The sequence below is a fragment of the Sitodiplosis mosellana genome, unplaced genomic scaffold (genome assembly GCF_009176505.1).
Source record: "Sitodiplosis mosellana isolate CC-2019 unplaced genomic scaffold, AAFC_SMos_1.0 Smas_scaffold_2, whole genome shotgun sequence".
NCBI classification, from domain to species: domain Eukaryota; kingdom Metazoa; phylum Arthropoda; class Insecta; order Diptera; family Cecidomyiidae; genus Sitodiplosis; species Sitodiplosis mosellana.
The window spans coordinates 7497463-7516840 of NW_022595245.1; the positions used below are offsets into that span (position 1 = coordinate 7497463).

General features: G+C 38.0%; 1 protein-coding gene across 2 annotated transcripts in view; it reads left to right on the plus strand.

Annotated features, from left to right (window-relative positions):
- LOC129565238 (probable G-protein coupled receptor 158) overlaps positions 1-19378 on the plus strand; it is a 56632-nt gene that overhangs the window by 3395 nt on the left and 33859 nt on the right. For both annotated transcript variants that reach the window (XM_055439891.1, XM_055439890.1), the window contains exon 2: positions 5401-5876. The gene's annotated coding sequence lies outside the window, so the exon portion shown is untranslated. The remainder of the gene's footprint in view (positions 1-5400; positions 5877-19378) is intronic.

Consider the following 19378-nt stretch of genomic DNA (forward strand, 5'->3'; position numbering starts at 1 on the left):
TATTGTTCGTTCGTCTTCTCTTCCATTTCGGGGTTTCATTTCGTTTTTTTTTCTTCTCTTTTCCGTGCAATTTTCGACAAGCTAGTTTTGTAGAGCTGCATTTTATTATGTCAAGTATCTTTCTCTCTTCCTCTCGTTCTCGTTCTTTGCTTTTCATTGCCATCTAAGTATAGTTTGCGATAATATAGACTGGTTCTGGGTGAAGTGTGAAGATAAATTCGTTGAACAAGCGAAAATGACTACTCTCAAAATAAAGTTCCTGATTAGATAAGCAAGTGTGTGTGTGTGTGTGTGTGTGTGTGTGTGTGTGAATCCCCATGCGGGAATTTCGCAATCTGTCGTCGCTGCCGCTAACATTGCAGCTTTTACCAGTATGCTACGAGACAGTTCCATTGTTATATGGATGATAGCGAACAGACAATATTTGACTGACTTTGAAGTGCATGATGGAAAAAAAAGTGTTTGTTTTCTATTGAATATGTATTTAAGCCGATTATGTTGTTTTCTCATGTTTGCCATTGTTCATGCACTGCGCTATTTATAATGGCGTTTGAATATACTTCATCGCTCTATCGTGATTTATTTTTTGTGGTAGCAACATTTCGAATTTCATTGTTCAGACTCCATATCACTCTAGCTTGAGAACGGCGGCAACAAACTATAACATTTTGTACCGTTTTGTTGACAACTTCTGTCTGCTCTAATCTTATCCTTAAAATCTCATCAGATTCGAGTTTCCGTCGTCATCGTCGTCGTCGTCTTATGTACAATGTAACGAATTTTTGCCGAAAGCACCCCACAACATTGTTGAAATTTAAAAGGCATCAAGTGGCAGAAGACACTGGGTATGTGTGTGTATGTGTGGCACAAGCACTCACAACATAGTATGAACATAGCATCTTGAAAGTCTTTGTTACAAAATTACTTCCTTTCGGTTAATGTTACAAGCAATTTTGTGTACTGAAATTCAATCCAAACAATTGGCCATAAAATTGGAGAGGTGGGGGGGTGGTCTTCGATGTGCATTTCATGTGCGCATGTGAAACTTAATCGAATTCGTTCAAATTGCAAAAGCTCTCTCGAATTGGTAATTCGCTCGTTGGGCAACAAGCCAATGTATCTATCACGATATTATATTCGTGCGCTAGGATCGGGTTCGTCGAAGAAATAAAACATGGGAAAATTATTGATATTTTGCACATAATAACATGTTAGTTGATGGAAAATATCATGTGGCTGCCGTTGATATGTTATAGCTCCGAACTAATTGTAATTCACAACGAAACAATGGAATGCGTGTCCAATTTGCCAACTGCACATGACAACTTTAAATTAATAAACAACAATTACTATCGTCGGAGCTGGTGCTGTTGTTGGACATGTATGTGTGGGTTTAGAAACTTGTCTAAATTAAGTGAAGTGGTGAAATTCTCATCGGACCGCATAATTTTGCATCTGAGTTGCGATTCGGTTCAAATGTTGGCCCATTTTTTAGCATTATTTGCATTCGGCTTCGCCGTCCATCTCTCTTTCGCTTGTTCTCGGTGTTAATTTTCCGCATCAATGTATGTGAAAGATTGTAATTTCGATGATCGTTGAAAATTCGCCAATTTGTTTGCTTAACTTGCGCGCTGGGATTTCCATCATTTCTGAACCAAAAACCAAAAAACATTGGTCCAAAATGGAAATGCACTATCGGCAAAACTAAATCGAATACACTCCCGAAGTCAATCGAAAATGTTGCAATTTGTAATGGATACTCACCGCAACATCAGGTGGATATATGTGTGGCATTACAGTGCTGCACTACCGATGTGAGAGATACATATGTATTGAAGTGCATTGTTGCAAAGCCTGTGCTTTTGAAGGCTAGTTTGATTGCACTAGACTTTTCGAGTTTCGACATTTTAACTCGTCTTGCAATGTTCACACACCATTGAATGCATTTTCACGAACCGTTCGATTATTGCATTATGTAACGGGCGTCGTTCCATTCATTTTTCATTGGAACCGTTTCTCGCGCGCACATCTGTCATAATAGATCGCATACATAGTCATGTTAATGCATTTTAAATGCCACTCACTAATAGCTTCAAGGTGGATATTGACGTTTGGCTTATTAGCCGCCGATGTAACTGGAAACACCGTGCAACACATGTTTCTGCACATGAGAAATTCCGATTGTTTGTTTTAGAGGACCAAAAATCAAGCACTTTTGCATCATTAGTTTGTTCGAAACCACGTCTAGATTTTTTTTATCGACACATATAACCCAAATTTCAGGTCAAAATGAGCAAATCACAAACATGAGCTTCGATTTGACAGGTAAAGGCAAATGATTTCTACCTTTTCTGCCTTTGAAAATCTAGTATGATCCTTTACAAACATTTTGGGTACTTACATGACCAAATCGAGTGATGTTTTCACATATTTCTGGCCGCATATTTGGTTGGTTCGATTTCAACTCTAAAAGAATCGACTTTTGACCAAAAAATCCTTAAGTATAGACTTTTCAGGGATGCTGTCTTAGTGCAATGTTATTTTTTCTCGAAAATATGAGGAGTCTACCCAGACAAAAACTCTCAAAATTGACTTTTCGAGGTACCTTCCGAACAAAAGTTACGTTTTTCATGCATTTTGCTATGAAAATATCATTTTTTGTTCGGGAGGTACCCCAAAAATCGTTTATAAGAGATTCTGTGTGAGAAGATTCCCAATATTTCTCGAAAAAATTAATTTTTTACTAAGAAACTTATCTAAATAGTGTATTTTTAAGGTGGTAAAATAATATTTTCATAGCAAAATGCATGAAAAACGTAACTTTTGTTCGGGAGGTACCTCGAAAAGTCAATTTTGAGAGTTTTTGTCTGGGTAGACTCCCCATATATTTGAGAAAAAATAACTTTGCGCCAAGATACCATCCCTGAAAAGCCTATATTTAAGGATTTTTGGCCAAAAGTCGATTCTTTTAGAGTTGAAATCGAACCAACCAAATATGCGGCCAGAAATATGTGAAAACATCACTCGATTTGGTCATGTAAGTACCCAAAATATTCGTAAAGGATCATACTAGATGTTGAAAGGCAGAAAAGGTAGAAATTATTTGCTTTTACTTGTCAAATCGAAGCTCATGTTTGTGATTTGCTCATTTTGACCTGAAATTTGTCTTATATGTGTCGATAAAAAAAAATTTAGACGTGGTTTCGAACAAACTAATGATACAAAAGTGCTTGGTTTTTGGTCCTCTAAAACGAGCAATCAGAATTTCTCATGTGCAGAAGAAAAAGTTGGAATTTGTTACACGGTGAAACAAGTAAACACATTCGTTCCATCACAATGACATAAGCTGATTCGAATCATATAAATTCCGTATTGTAAGTTTTACTGTTAACATTTGATGTGGCTCTATATTTTGTATGATACCAACTAATGCGCTCTCAGTTGTTAGGGCAAGAAAGAGTGAAAAAAGTGAATTATTCTCCGAAACCCAACGAATCATTAAAATTACTTAATCATGCAGCAATGTCATGTTACATTTTCCGCAAACTTTTCGATTCGTTTAGTTGTTGAATCTGATTATGTGATGTAAAAACTTAGTCTAATTTGAAAGACCTTTTACGTCAAAGTTTACTTAATGCGATCTCAAATGGAAACATTGAGAAGCGCATCGACTGAAGTGGTGCGCGTTGCGAGCAGTACGAGAAAGAAAGGGAGAGAGGGAGAAAGAATAACAGAGAAATTGAGAGGAAAAATCTTTGAGACCGAAAAGTATGTAATATGTACTGTGGAGAATGTGAATCTTGTTGAAAGTTCAAATCTGATTAAAATTTTCAATTTACAACAGAATGTTTGTAAGAAAGCCAATTATCTGATTTTCATGCTTTTGCCATCCATTCGCCCAGACGCATATTCACTCGCTCAATCTCCGTCTCTGTCTTTGCCTCTGCCTCTTCCCCAATCGACCAAAGTCGATATTGGAAAACTATGCATTTGAGAGATTGGCAACTGAATGGCATTTTATGCTTCCATACGCCGATTCGTATGCCTTATGGCTGGTGTTTGTGTGTCAGCATTAATCACTAAGAGCTTTTGTACAAATAATCGAACAAGTGATTATGCTGTATGTGTGAACGCAAATGGCACGAGCTAACAAACAAATTCATTCTGTCAAAGTTTTAAATACAAACCAAACTTCGATAAAATCAAATTATCTGTAGCAACATGCTGCAGAGAGGGAATATATACTACGCAAACACTAACGAACACACACACATACCCAAACACTCACTTGAACACTTATGGATGAAGCGAGAACTGAGAGCACAAAGTACGTGCACGCAAAATAAAATCATCGACGGCATATGTGCGGCAGCTGCACTCGTTCATCGATAAACATGAAAAACGATTATCATTAGAGTGTCGATTGTGTCAGGCGACGATGTATTGGGATGGAAACAAATGAGAGAGGCAGAGCAAGCCAGAGAGAGAGAGAGACAGAGAGAAGAAGCATATCGAAAGAATGTCTCGGCATGCACTACAGGGGAGATATATTTAATATAAGCCCCCCGTTCCGAACCAAATTCAAAACGATGCATTAATTTAAACGCACCGAACCCCATTCGGCTGTACATTTATGCCACAAGAGATTGTTTGCTCCAATGACAACAACATCTTCTTTATCTCTAACTATTGTACTTGTGCCCCGCAACAGCAGCCTTTTATGTTCTCTCAATGTTCATTGCTGCGTGATTCGATGGAATAAAGGCGGGTTGTGGCTGCGTGGTTCTAGCTTTAGCTTTTGGTTCACATGCTCTCAACACATCGTAAATGGAACTTCACTGAAGTGTGTGCAAGCCGTATGTGTGTGCACGAGGCGAATTATTGAGATAAAATTTCGATAAAATTAAATTAACAATTTATTTCAAGAAGGAAGACAGAGACAGGAAGAGAGGAAGTGTCGACTAAAAGCGCCCAACAACACGCAGACCAAAGCCTAAGTCATTGGATGCGATGAGTTTCGTTAAACCATAGATCAAGCCGAAATGCACTTAATAAAAAGTTAAGTAACATAAACGTGGAAAAGGGATCGAGTCGAATGGATACGTGTTACGTGTACATTTGAAAGTTGTGCTTTATTTTTCGCTCGGTCGCCCGCGCTTCCTCTTTCCGCAATGTTATATTGATGAAATTTTCTGTGTAGAAATGCTCTTTATAACATAAATCAGGCGAGAATATACCCTCCACCACCAGTAACCAACACAAAAAAAAACAACAATCTCAACAACATATAAACAACCGCCCGAACGCGCACACGCATTTAGAACGAAAAAGAAAACACCAACACACCAATGCAATGAAGCATCGCTTATTTATTATTAGTGATTATTGTTTTTTTTTCAGAGTTTATGCGAAGCGATAAAATTATACGAAGTAGCACTTCAGACACAAACAAAAATAAGTTGAAACGCGTAAATTTATCCAAAGGACACCAAATACGGTTCGGCGGCAAAAGACTTTGAGACAGCACAAGCGCGTTAAACACCAACATAAAAAGAAAAAGAACAAAAATTCAGAATTACTGTTGTTGTTTTTTTTTATATCGCAAATGAAGTAGAAAAAAAAGAACAACGCAGCCAACATACTTCAACTCCGCCGTTTCAAACGTGAAAATAGACAAAGCAAAAAATCACTTGCGTCAGCATCACAATCACCATCAACGTACAGTAAAAACAAAGCAGAAAAAAGACAGAAACAAAATAAAATAACTAGCAAATTCTACGAGAATCAGCTTAATAAAAAACTTATGTTGGGATTCATGTCCGGACAACTACTTGGCACACTACAAGTGCCGCTCTTTTGGATATTCAAGTAAAACGGTAAGTTTCACAAGCTAATAAAAAAATCCCTCTATATATATTTGAGTTGTTCATTACATTTATTAGTAAGAGAACACTTGAAAACTCTTTAGAGACTTGCAAATTATCGCGTTTTTTCACGTTTTCGATGCGACAAACGAGAAAAGTTCGTTATAGCAATCATTTTAGTTAAAACATTATTTGGATTTTGTGTGATTTTTTCCGTGCTGTTTCCTCACTCGTGTAAAAGCTCGCAATAAATGAACGAATCGAATGAAATTTGACTACGAAATATTATAGCTGAAATATTCTCCCAATTTTACACCCCATTCGTCCGCACTGCGTTTGAGTGCGAGCAAAATCGAAAGCCAATTTTTCATTGATATCTTATTTACGGCGAAAATCAGATTTGAATAGCATTTTCGTACACAGTAAGACAATTATTATAGATGCGTATGTTGTGTGTGTGTGTGTGTGTGTGTTTCGCTGCTGCTTTTGATCAAATGAGAGCCGCACGCATTTACGGCGTACAGCTGCGTGCTGAGCATCGTATTACATAAGCCCAAGATAGAACCATCTCAGAGGTCGAAAAATCGTAACATGTACACACAATTTCGGGATCATCTCACGAATGATTTATTTCTTTGTATTCGGATATATTTTTGTTCATTCCCCCTTCTTTTCTATGAGGAAAAATTGGAGCGCGCACATCGATGAGATAAAGATGAAGAGGGAGGAATTGAGAGCGGGGGAGTTTAAAATGTTGAGAAATTCATCAAGACTACGACAGTACAGAATCATTGGAGCATAACATAAATGCGATATTTTGAAGTGGATGCGATGCTTGTGTTGTCTTTGCACACCTTCGTTATATATATAGCATTAAGATAACGTTTGGTCCTCTTCTCTGCTATCACATTCTCCCTCTCTCTTCTGTGCTTTTTCTGTCTATCTCTCTCTCTCTCTCATTCGCTGCTATCTCTCACGCATTTGCGAGACATGCCTTAATCTCAACGTATTTGATTTACCTGTGTGTTATCACGAGGGAATGCTTGTGTGTGAATGGCGCAGAAGAATAGCACCAAAGAGACGGCACATTCATTTTCGGGCGGCGGTGGCAATGGCAGTGGTGGTGGAGGTGGTGGTAGTGTTGATGGTGATAAACGAACAATGTTGTTGCGTGGCAGAGCATCTCGCGCTTAGAATGCTAAGTATTTTTTATATATATTAGAGGCAGACAACATACGCGCATCATTCTACCGTTCGACTTTCCATTTTAATATGATAACTGCCAGACATTATAGCAGCGCCCATTGGAATAACATAGAGCATGCCATGGCACATCGCATCGCTTCGGCATCGCCATGAAATATAATCATTCGCTCGCACACCATTCTCGAATTTGCATTGGACAAAATGCGAATATATGAATCGATTAATAAGCCCCGTAAGCCGAGAGAGAGAGAGAGAGAGAGAGAGATAGAGAAATTTTTGTCTCTCGTTCCACGGTAAAATTATTTTCATTTTATATTTTCCACCTTTTTGTCGATGGTTTGCACCATTTGCCGTGCGTTCGCTTTTATCGATCCGCACATTCGGTTAGGTCGTCTTTCTCTCTATCGCTCTTTATCGCTGTTTTTCTCGGGCTCGCTCACTTCTCAAACAAAATCGCCCTCCTTTCCATTTCACCAGTTTCAGCAATTCAATAAAGCGTAACCGTATCCATGGATAAGCTATTTAATGCTTTGAACAATCAGACAGAAAACGTTCAACGCTCGAAACATGCGTTCAATAGCATACCAGTCTCTAAGTAAATTAAAGCCGAGAATATAGAGCAAGAGAGAGTGAGAGCCGACAGCAACAACATTAAAACGAACTGTTAAAGGGTAAAATCGAACGGAATGATTATTGTTTGTGCTTTGTCACTGGTTCGCATTATTCTCTATCTCACACACAACGAAATCCATGGTACGTGGTGTACTGTGACAAAAGTGCGATATCCCTTTCGGTATCAAGTTTTTTTTTACTTCTGGCTCATTATTCAGCTCTAATCCCATTGTAACAAAATATCTATGCAATGTTATTAATGACGCATGATCCATTTCCCAAGTAGCTTTTCCGCTTCGAATACCGCGCCGAATTTCATCATAATTATTCTTAATAATTAAGAGTGTTTGCATAGTAAATATAAAATATATTTACAAACGAACAATGGCAAATTGCGGTGCTGTGTCGAATTGCGATGAAAGAAGTTTGCTTGTACGGTGGCAGCCACCATCGCCATCAGATACATAATTAAATGGAAATTTTGCTGTCTTTTCGAATGATAAACGGTCTCTTTTCGAGCGAAATCAAGTTGAGCGAGCGTTTCCATCGACAAAATTCGACTTAACAAAGCGAGAAAAGGAAGTAAATACTCACTGATGCCGAAATTATTAATCGCTTGAAAAATATTCAAGGGCCCAGTTGTGAATGTAATTGGAATTTGAATGGCTTCATGCTTAGATTGTTGGAAAATGGATGGGTGAGACCGCGGCACTTTTGGGTCGGCCTAATAGCCGTCGATTTGAGTGAAATTTAGTTTTCAATTATCATACTAATCCATGCCGCTGAAATGAAGAACCACACACACCGTCGTCCACCACCCGGAATCTATCATCTGCTTGAAATTTTGCAACGATTCCCCCAAAACAATCGATGAATAAATTAGGCATTTCTTCTTTAAGTTTGTATTCCACTTGAATTTTCGGCCGCTATTATTTCATCCGCATAAAACGCTTTGAGAATTAACCGATGACAAAAAAGAGAGAGCTGAGAATAGAATAAGAGACATATTCGTTGCTGGGTTCAAAATCCGATTAGGTTGTGTTGTTGTATGTTAAAATTGTGCAATCCCGTACACGAGATTTCCAGCGTCGACCAATTTGTCGATAAAATAAATATTGTTATATGGTCCCGTGTCGTCTAAAATAGACGATGCGTACACGATGAAAAAGAGTTGATAGTCAACAACGATCGTATGCATTTAGTCGTTTGATGTTGAACTATTTCGAGTCGAAAAATTCGAGGGTAATAGCCGAGTTACGATGGAAACATAGAGAACGGTTTTCGCGCGCGCACACGCTTCGTGTGACATAAAATGAATTCATTAGCATTTTATAGTTCCCTTTTGTCACTCTAACAATCGAGCCTCGAGGCGAGAAAAAGTAATTAGGACAGGAATCAAATTACATGAAATCTCATTACGAAAAAGTGAGCGACAGAGTGAGAGAGTGATAGAGACCGTGTCGACAGATTGATAGAGTTAGATGGAGAAAGAGATATTTGAGAAGCACAAGCAAAAGTCAACAACTTTCCCCGTTATAATTTGCCATTCGGTTGTTGTCCACATGAAAAATTTGCACCACATTTTTGGAACCATTGAACCTCTGCTTCATAAGGCCCTCTCTTTTCACACATCACACACACATAGAGCATGTATCATTAAGGAGACGAGAGTGTATGAATCATTTATGTGACATTTCATGGTGGATGAGATATGGAATATGTTTTAGTCACATTGATGAGCAGCAACTTGATGGCGTTGGCGGCGGCTGCAAAGACGACGACGACGACAACAATGGTGATGGTGGCAATGACGGGATTTGATGTGTGATGCCGCTCATAACTTGGATATATTGATTGATATCTTTTTGCATTCACGACAAATTTTGACAGTTGACGCACGCACAGAAATAAAAAGCGAACCAACCCGACGAATCAAAAAATACGTCGTGGGAACATATATGATGAATGTGAAATCTGTGAGATGTAAAATGCTCGTAAAAAGCCCTCGTTGAACGAGAAAGCGAAAGAGCGAGAGAAATATTTGCTTACCGTGTGTCATCGTCGTTTTTGATGCTCTCTGTCCACCGGAATGAAAAATGTACGCCGTCGAAACATTTTTCAACAATCAATATTCATTTGTTACTCGAAACACTTAGTCACTGCTAAACATTTTCAATTTGATCTTCCAAGCAAATATACAATAAAATGTACTTTCTGTGTTTAGACATCGGTATTTTGAACACGCATTTACAAATACAACGCGACAACGTGGCAAAAGTGTGATTGTTTGTTTTTTTTGCTAGATCCGCGTTGTGATGTTGTTTCTTCTTCATTTCTTTTTTTTCGGTGAAGAATTTTTTGTTCTAACTCTGTGCATCAATCATTCGTGATTGTCAGCAAGGAAACAGGAACACAATTCGTCGACGCACACAAAATGGGGCTTTTTTTGTCTTTAAATGCGCTTCTTTTATTTTTATGGTTATGGCACACGAATATATATAAAAATTTGAGAGGGAGGCACGAAGTGTATGCGAAACAAACTCACATCTATTTAGCACGTATTGTGTATTTGTGCGAGTGTATGTGTGTGTATGAATTGCTTCAATATTATTCTGTCGCACGAAATCGACGACGACGATCCACACAAGCAACATAACACCGTATGAATATTACAACACATGTACTATTCAACGTCAACGACATATCCGAATCACAACCGAAAATGCAAATGATGCAAAAATGCTGTCGCATGATTTTTCGACGCGCTCCAACGTGGGCCACTTTTGTCGTTCAAAATCATATCGTGTACAATTTCTGCTCAGATTGGATCACATCCACCAAAAATGCATTTATTTTATTCAATTTCAATTTTCGCAGCGAAATATCAGATTGAACAATCTCACGCTCAATCCCCATCCCACGCGTATCATTGTGCTGCTGGTGGTGAATATTGTTGTCGTTGTTACTGTTGTTGCTGGTGTTGATACTTCTGATAATATCAGCATTTTCGGATTTGTGCACTCCAAAAGACACAATATAATTTGATGGAAAGCATTTTGTGGGGGAGAACGACGACGGTGAGACCGAGTAAAGGATGGATTGCCCTCAAGTCAATCAATTTTTCACTCAGAATTTTTCACTCGGTGGTCATGCTGATCAAAGATTCACTTTCCAATGAACTGTTTTCGTTTCGATTTTTATCAGGGGAAGGCGGACAAAATGAAAATGAATGAATGGAGAAAAAAAATGACTTTCTCAATTAAATCCAATGCTCGAACAAATGAAGATATTTAATTAAAGCTCGACAATCAAACGAAAATCCGATTAAAATGTAAATGGCTTGGATTTGGGAGTTGATTCTTTTTTTTTTGCCTCTACATTTACTTCTGCCATTGTTGTTTAGCTTTTTGTTGTGCCCTTGCTGTTGTCATGAACATACAAAAAAGAGACACAAAGAAAAAGCATGTCCTGGAAATGACATTCGTTATATTTACGATTATTTGCATTCATTTTGTGTTGATATGAAAATCAGACTGTTCGGTTGCTGGTTGAAATGGACACGCGCGCGTTTATCTACACACATTACGGATGAACTGGCGACTCATTCTTCCGTTTGCAAGTGAATTCGAAATTGGCTGCTAACTTTGCTAAATAGCACCAACAGAACATCCTGGCTGGCACACACGGACCACGGGTCGGAAGTGAGGCGTCGACCTGTTGAAAAATATCTTTTCCCAGGCACACACACACACTCTTTCTCTCTCTCTCTATCTCTATCTCAAACAGCCATACACGCACTAACGTTCTGTAAAGCGCAACGATGGTACCAAAGCAAATTGGATGTATTTAATAAATGGCTTTTAGTGTTCGCTAACAACAGCAACACTATCACCGCTGCCACCACCTACCTTTAACAGTCCGAATAAAAAGGAAGCACATCAGCAAAACTGTTATGACCAAAGCCATTGTGGCGATGCACACGAACCGAGCTAGTTGGTTCGTAGTTTTTCATATCAATTTCATTCGTCGGTAAGACGGAGACGGTGACGAGGAAGATGAAAAGCAGGTTGCCGATTGGTGGAAATTGTATTAGCATTTTACGCTGACTTTTAATTAGATTCGAGTAAAATGCAAAGCAGACATTTTGTGGCATATTTCAATTTCCTTTGGCTACGTGTACAATTTACGTACACACACAAATTAAGTATTCACAAGATGGTCACATCACATTGGGGCTTAAGCCCCGTGTATAGAATAAGAAAAACAAATAAAATTGAAAGTCATGATTTCATTTCGAACTTTAACTTTTTCTGTGTATTTGCTGGCATTTTTTTCATCCTATTCTTCTGCTGCTGAATAATCTCTGCTTGTTGCTCGAAGCATTTGCTAAAACTGGCAGATTAAAATGGAAAATCCGGAAGAGAGCAGCGTAGAAAAAAAACACACACACACAACATGCATTTAAGGGCTGCTCAATTCAATTTACATCGGGTCGCTAAAAATTGAAACTAGGTTCTGTTTACACAAAGCTTGCGATTCTAAATTAGAACTGAGTAGAAGAAAAAAGCCATAAACCATTTTCAATGGAAAGAAGAAAAAACGACAAAATGAAACATCGTAAAATCCCATAAGAAGCAGTGAAAACAACACAACAACAAAGAAAATGTTTGTGATTTGTATAACATTTGATGAAATATCGGAGAGAGAAAAAAAAAACCGTTCTCGGTACAAATTGATAGAAATTGATATCGAGAAAAATGACATTCCTTTCATTTGGCAAACAACATGTATATAATTCAGAGAACGTGATGTACGACATGAGCATGCAAAACAAATCATTCGATTTGGCAAATTCATATCGCTTGCATATGTGCGTGTGCCATGTACACAAATTTGTGTTTGTGTTTTTTTTACTTCGTTTACAAATAGAACACAAATCGGCAATGTTTTCGTTTTTTTCTCAAGCCATTTGTTCTCTGTGCGCTTGTGAACAAGAACAAAATGATGTAAAAAAAACGAGGATGATAAGAGCACAAGAATTTTGATGAAAAAATTTCGCTCAAACCAAAGTCGTTGACTTGAGCGAAGCAATCAAAATGTACGTAGTTTGAGCGAGCTATCACCAATTTTGATCCTCAAAACGAAATTTTAGCATAGTATGTGTTCTCTCTCTCATCTGTTCCTTGTTCGCCGCATATTACGATTTGAATTTCATTTTATTCGGCCTTGTTTTCTTCCACTTTGCCAATGCCTCTCCACTACCACTCCACCCCCACACCAAAAATCATCGTACACGCGCGCACGCAAATCAACGAGCAACAAAATGGTTTATGTAAATTTTGGTACGTTGCAGATGCGAACTGAATTCAGCTCACACTTGATGTTGTCATACACATACACGAAGTGATGCGTGGAGGGAGCGAAGATTTAATGCAAAACACATACACACACACACACGCCAACAAGTCTGAACGATGAGTACCTACTTTATTTACTACGAAGTGAAATAAGTACACGAATTTCAGAAAATAGTGTTTATTTATTAATTTTAAAATGCCAACACATTTTCGTGGAATCATTATCATTATCGTCGTCGTCGCCGTCGTTGAAAACTCTTTCGATGCCGTCAGAGTATATATATGCATGGCTCACGTCATATCCGTCCCGTTGAACATACAAACAAAGAATAATAACACACGAAGAATAGAAATTAGCTCCATATGACAAGGCAAAGTCATTCGCGTTCAGACGCTCACAATCATTTCCATTTAACAAATGGATTCTCTTACGAAACTGACTGCCTGCCTGCCTGACTGAATTCCAGCATTGAGTAGTGTGTGTGTGTATGATGCGAGCATACATGCATACACCGAATGAGATATGAGCTGTCTTCGAATGATAACAATAATGGAATAATGCATATGATTCTCGCTCATACTCCGAAAAAAAATGATGGGATTGCTTTATTTTGCTGTAACAAACACGATTCTTTCACGCTCTCTAAATCATTGTAATCATGTGCGTTTTTCTCTCTTCAGCTTCGTATTTTGATTGGCGGACTGAGGCCAAAAAAAAACACTGGGTTTAACTCGATGTAGTAATTTTGAAAACCATCCTTTGTTTTCAATCTTGAACAGTGTTGTTTTTTCTCCGTTGTATTTATTATTCGTTGCCTTTTTTTGTTCAGTTGCTTGAGATTTGCCTTCATTACGAGCTACGACACACATTTTCACATGGCATTCCGTTTCTTCTCGCATCTTCGCTGGATATATTTATTCTCTAATTGATTTATATGTCTGATCTCGGTTCTCAATTTTTCGCGATTTTCACATTCGTTGTAGTTGGATTTATACGATTTTGAAGAGAGCGCGCTTGCCCGCTTCCTAATGCATGACTTCATGACGAAATACGTTGGTTTTGCCGCCGAAATCGATTCGGCTTGACTAAGCAAAAGTTGCTTTTACATCGGGATGTATAATATTTTATTCGACAATAAATTTTCCGTACAACATATTTTCGTATTCGTTTAAATCGTGCGTATGTGTATGTGTGAAACTGGACAAACTCACATTAGACGCACTTTATTTTTTGCTTCTCTTTTGGTGGTGGTGGTGTTGTTGTTCGGTGCACGAATATAAAAATATCGACACATAAAATTGTTCAGTTCATAAATTATATAAATTAAACGAAATATTGAGGACGAGAGAAGAAGCGAACAAACGACACAAAAGAACAGAAAAAATGAGAACGAGCGCAAAGGGAGCGAATAGAGAAGCAGCGCGGAACATTCACATTCGCCTATTTTATGAAACTACATAAAAATGTAAATGCGAGCGAAAGAGGCGCGAGCAAGCACACGATGTGCTAGATTTACAATTTGAAGGCGCCTTTCGGCGATAATAATCGTACTGGCTGGTTGATATGCCATCGTTTACGATGTAGGCAGATGCTCTCATTTTTTACGATCATAGTTTTCAACGATGGATCCATTTAATGCATGCTTATGGCTTTCAATTATTTTCTGCAGTCAGCACGGAGCGTGCGCGCACGCTTCACTAGCGTAGAACAAAAAAAAAACCTATGAAAACATTCGGAGTTGGTTATATCAATAAACATCGTAATGCGATGTCCTAGCAACATGTAATAACATCATATTTTCTTTTTTCGCCTTGTATTTGTCGCCATTCAGTATTTTTACCATCATTATCGTCTTATTATTCGCTCCTTTATTTGCTTAAAGACGCGATTCTCCTTGTCATTTAATTCCAAACAGATAATTTATGACACCATTCGATGTTGAAACACTCGTAAGCTTTTTTCGGTGGTTTTGGATTTGCATGGCGCGTGCGCACGCTCATTCGGTGCTACTTTTTTCGCTGTCTCGAAATACAATATTTCAAATAATAAACGACCCCCGCTGCAATAAATCAGGTAACTAAAGCCGTTTTTTCTTCTTCTTTCAAATAATAAATTCCAGAGGTGAATATCGCTCCATTCGCCACATTATCAAACGAGCATTTCAAGTGGGATTTTTCTTGGATTCGTAACGCTTGAATGCGGTTTTCCCTACAACATTTTACGTCTTAATTTCCATCTCCGATCGAGAAATGCTATAATCGTAGTGTATTCAAAATATGAAAAACAAGTATTTTATTGCAACGTTCATGGTTTTGAAATGAATTTAATGACAAATATGCGCTGTTCGGTCGGTGATTTTCCGTTTTCTTGCGTTACCGTACGGCATCAGAAGGAAAGAATGAGTAGAAAAAACTGCTTTGAAAATGCGCTCGCTCCATCTCTCACTTGCTTGTGGTAGTAAATATGTTCGCGAAGTCATTAAGCCAAAAATATATGACGGATAAACATATATTGGGTAGCCGGTGTGCGACACTTCAAGATAGAAGAATGTGAAGAGAGGCGCAAGGGGAGGAGTGCAATGAAAGAAAACCTCACACTTGGCCTCCTTTACACCAACATTACAAACACATATGCAAACCATAAAATATCTTTATAATAAAGTAAATAGCGGCAGCACATTGATATTAAGCACATTTTTGGTTGAACAAATGTATGGTTATGTATGCGTATATTATAAATAATTGCAGATTATTAGATGCAAAATATGGAAAAGCTTTCTCAACGAATTACTTAGCCAGAATTTACTAACCACAATAAATACATAAAAGAGAGAGAGGGAGAGGGAGAGAGAGAACGAGACTGAGAAAGAGAGAGAGAGAAAGAGAGAGAGAGAAAGAGAGAGAGAGGGATAAGTTAGAACATTGAATTGAATGCGTGCACAGAAGCACAGAATATGCTCGAGATTTTTGCCAACTGAACATTTCCATGGAAATGTTGTGCAAATAAGGAAAATTCGCACTTTTGCATACTAATTCTCCCTCATACACACTCGAACCAAGTAAAGAGTTCTTGAAGAAAAAGCCGAAGAAAAAGAAAACTTCGTTCCCATCACGCGCGCATCGACTGACTTTCTTTTGTTTTGTTTAATTCAACCAAATTGTAAGAGTGAACAATTTCTGTTATATGCATGACGCACATCATTCGATTTCCGTTACTATGTCAATGGCAGCACATTCAATTCCTTATCTATTGCCAATCCCGAAGGGCTGAACCGAATACGAGTGTGGAACACTCAGAACACTTACCGAAAACGAGTGAATGACAGTGCCAAAGCCGAAAGACGTACTTAAACCATTTTCAAATATGGATTAAGATCATTAGCAGAAAAAAGCCCCAAAATTAGGCGACTACAATAAGAAGCACCACTTCATGCGAAAATAACAGCAATTAGCCGGATGCTATGGATTCATATTTTTTAGAGCTTTGATTTCTCTCTTTCTCTCGGTTAAATTTACAAAATTTAATGAATTTCATCCGAGTGAGTTACAAAATGACTGCGAGAATTTGTATTACGGACAACGCTACGTGTGGCAAACGTTTAAATTTATCGGGCGAAAGTGTTTCGGTAACAAATTTTTTTCCCCTCAATAAATTGTCTATCAGCAGCGTATTGTTACACACACACACCTCAGGTTAAAGGACTTGAAGTTGTTTTCAACTTAGAGTACTCATTGTATTTCCTCCACTCTTGCACACATACTCTCTCATTAAGTTACATTGTCCTTCGTCATCGGCACAACGTGACAGACAAGCATACCGTTCATTTTTAGCAAAGAGAACGAAAGAGCGAAGAAGCGAGTTCCACTTTCCAAAAGTTTTCTTTTTTAATCGGAACAAAGCAGTAAACTTTTCCCGTGCCAAAGTCTAATTACGGGAATGAAAATATTTGGTTGAAGTGTAATCAACGTAATAACATCAATATAACAATTCGCTGAAGACACCGCTACCGTTGGCGATGATGCCGCCTGCGTATCGCAACAGCAATACACACCAAACTAAACGCAACGAAGGAAATAAATTTACTTTTTGCTTGCGCTCGCTCCCTCACTCGCTCGCTTACTTTTAAATTCACTTGGGCAAATAACATAATTTTAATTTATTTGCGAAGCCCATTCCATCTGTCAATTGATTGGAGTGGTTCGCTTTCGTGTCGTTTTGTTTGTGTTTTTATCATGCAAATACATTTTCCGCAACGTTTTCAATGGAAGAAACCGAGAAGTGAATGTAAGCCGAACCACGGAGTCAACACTTACATCACAATATAAATGGTAGCGAGTAAACGTGCATAGGATACAAAAATCAATTGAGAAAAGCTAGCGAGAGAGAGAGAGATCAAAGGCTAAAAATCAATTAATTTTTTCCTTCTTGCGACGCCAACCAACACATCTCACAGCATTTTTTTCTATTTTGTTTTCGTTTTCAAATAGAAAAACTTAAATTGAGTGTGTGCTTCTCTCCAGCCGGATGAAGTTGCACTGTGAATTTCATCCAATTTTAAAAACATGCAATTTGGCAATCAATTCAAGATAAAACTTCCTACTTGATGCTCGAGGTGAAATCAGTGAAATTGGTGAAATGAAATTAAAATTGTATGCAATTACCGAACGACATTAATTGAAGCTGATTGCAAAACTTAGTTCGGCTCAGCGAGAGTGGAGTCGAGCAAAAGTTGCTTCAGACTGTAGCAACCGTTTTAATTTGCATTTTGTCAAGAGCAGTGCACAGTTTCTGGGTCGAAAAGCAAAGGAGTAAACAAGCTGTATTTTAAAAACGAAAAAATTCCTGTAATGATATCTTTTAAATGGATTTTTTCGTCATCTTGTTTATGTTTTCTTTTTCTTATTTCATGAGAGAAATTTAATTATTTTTCTCCTTCGGTTCGAGATGTGAACAACCGTTGAAACTAGCGCAACCAACAGTCTTTGTTGAAAAGTGGCGACGAATAGCGTTGACATCTGCAACTGAATGGAAGCGCAAAGCGAACAGAAGCTGTTTGAAAATGCTCAAAGCAATGTTATATTGTATTAGGGTCATACATGCGATTACTGGGCAATTTGACAACGGGTCACTTTGACGATACGATGTTGGAGACAAATAGAAAATTGTATTATATCCCTCTAAAGGCTTATGGTACTCGTGCCAACTGAACACACACATAAAAAACACATACTCCGGTCAAAGTGTGTGCTTGTGACTCTCTATGTGCTTTTTTTCGTCGTTGTTTGAGGCGAAAATCTACATATTTTAACATATACCAAAACACCGGAAACCTTCATTTGAAAACCATTTTTTTTTGTTCAGTCGCGTGTTTTTTTCTGCTCTATTCTGGTCGAGTCATGTCTTTGGGATGGTAGAAAAAAAAGTTTTGCGGTTTTTCCGGTTGATACGAAGCAAAATTTGATTTATTCATCAGTCAAATCGAAAAGTTTTCACGATCAAGCGGCGCAGAGGACGAACAACGCAGCGCGTACAAAAAAATGAATAAATTTCATTTAATTGTGGGCTCTTTTTTTCCAGCTCGCGTTTCAATCCATTTAATTTGAACAGTAAAAGGATATTATTTATCATTTTCCAACACGAAATGTATTTTTCATTGTGCTGATACGGTACAATTAACGAATCAAGCAACACAAAACACCCTTTTGTTATTCACATGTTGCATGCGACATTCTTGTTCTTCTTTTTCTCTCTCTCTCTCCCTCTCCCTCTCTCTCTGCTAGCATTCATACACGAGCTGTCGAATACAGCTGTGGCATTGGTTTCAAACTGCGGTGGAATAGATTGTGATTCTCCAGAGAATTACTTCTGTATATTACAATCGCATTTTGTTACGGTGGAAGAAGGGAAAAAAATGGTAGGCACCAGACAAGGGAAAAAATGTAGTTCTCTAGATAAAAGCTCACTTTTTTTGTTCCAACTTTGGGAGCGATTAGATTCAGTTTGCGTGCAAAATAAAATGTTGAACACATTTGAATTTAAATTTAATGCTAAAACACATGCAAATACTTTACTGGCTTATTCTCGTTTCACCCGAAAAAAATGTGTTTTGTAGTTGAGTTTTGTGCTATTTTTTTCAGAGATCCCTATCTAAATTGCACACTTTTGTATTATCCCTAAATAGCGGCATCATACATTTGAATATCGCTGTGAATCAAATCGTTTATTTTTTTTTGTGGAGGAAAAAAACAGTAAACCTCTTTGAACTGTGTGAAAGGTAAAAGAATCACTGCCACCGGTTGTTTTGATGTTAGCGAAAAAAAAATCCCCACCAATTTTTT